Source organism: Acinonyx jubatus, chromosome E1, assembly GCF_027475565.1.
Source record: "Acinonyx jubatus isolate Ajub_Pintada_27869175 chromosome E1, VMU_Ajub_asm_v1.0, whole genome shotgun sequence".
Taxonomy (NCBI): domain Eukaryota; kingdom Metazoa; phylum Chordata; class Mammalia; order Carnivora; family Felidae; genus Acinonyx; species Acinonyx jubatus.
In genome coordinates, this window is record NC_069397.1 from 33,574,516 (window position 1) to 33,575,903 (window position 1,388).

General features: G+C 41.0%; 1 pseudogene; it reads right to left on the minus strand.

The window, feature by feature from the left end:
- Positions 1–300: 300 nt before the first annotated feature.
- Positions 301–398, minus strand: LOC113592778 (uncharacterized; annotated as a pseudogene).
- Between the last annotated feature and the right edge of the window lie 990 nt (positions 399–1,388).

Consider the following 1,388-nt stretch of genomic DNA (forward strand, 5'->3'; position numbering starts at 1 on the left):
TTACTTATAAATAAGTAAATAACATTTAAAAAATCAAAACAAACAAACAAACAAAAACTTATTAAAGCCCCCCTTCTTGGAAATTTGGATCTTCTGGCAACCAGGAAACTTGAACTTGGCCATATGTAGGACCTCAATCACATGCTCCTTGTTCTGCAACTTGGTTCAGATGGACATGATGACTTGGTCAATGTGGACCCTGGCCACTGTGCCCCAGGTCTTTCCAAAGGCACCACACACACCTGTCTGGAGCCTAGATTGGAGAAGGCATGAGGCCAAACTTCAATGTCCACCAGAAAAAGCTGTCTCCAAGGTCCCTGAGGGCAGCCCGTACAATCAACAGGCGCATACACTACCAAGGAGGCTGCTGTTTGCAGCCATTTTACTCTCTTTTAAACAAGGTTTCCTTTATTCATTTTCACAAACACATCCACTACTCTGCACACAAGACTCTTCCCATAGAACAACCACTGTACAGAACCATTTGTGGAAATGTTTTATTCCCACTCCTCTGGAAGGCAGCACAGACTTAAGCCTCCCCCTTTGGGGATGTCATACTCTCACATGCAAACAATACCAATATTTTGTGGATCTGACTAGGTGCGTCTATGAGGCATGATTGTCCTTGCTCAATGACTACTATGTAGCAGGCACAGAAGTTGTTGCATGCACATATATCGTTAATGAGTTCTCACAATAGCACTGTAAGGTGGGTACAATTATCACATTTTTAAAAATGAAATTCAGGTTCTGAACGTATGAGCAAATTTGCTAAAGATCACACAGAAAACAATTAGTGAAGGGGACTTAAAGAGAAATTAAAAAACAATCCCACTTACAATTGCACCAAAAAGAATAAAATACACAAGAGTAAATTTAACCAAGGAGGTGAAAGACCTGTGTGCTGAAAACTACAAAGCAATGTGGAGAAGACACAAATAAAAAGAAATATATTCTGTTTTCTGGAATAGAAGAATTGATATTGTTCAGATGTCCATACTACCTAAAGCAATCTATGGATTCAAGGCAGTCTCTATCAAAATTCCAATGGCATTTTTCCTAGAAATAGTACAAATAATCTTAAAATGTGTATGGAACCATGGGGCGCCTGAGTGGCTCAGTCAGTTAAGCGGCCGACTTCGGCTCAGGTCATGATCTCGCAGTCCGTGGGTTCGAGCCCCGCGTCAGGCTCTGTGCTGACAGCACAGAGCCTGGAGCCTGTTTCGGATTCTGTGTCTCCCTCTCTCTGACCATCCCCTGTTCATACTCTGTCTCTCCCTGTCTCAAAAATAAGTAAAACGTTAAAAAATTAAAAAAAAAATGTGTATGGAACCATAGAATATCCCAAATAGTCAAAGTAATCTTGAGAAAGAACAAAACTGGAGGCA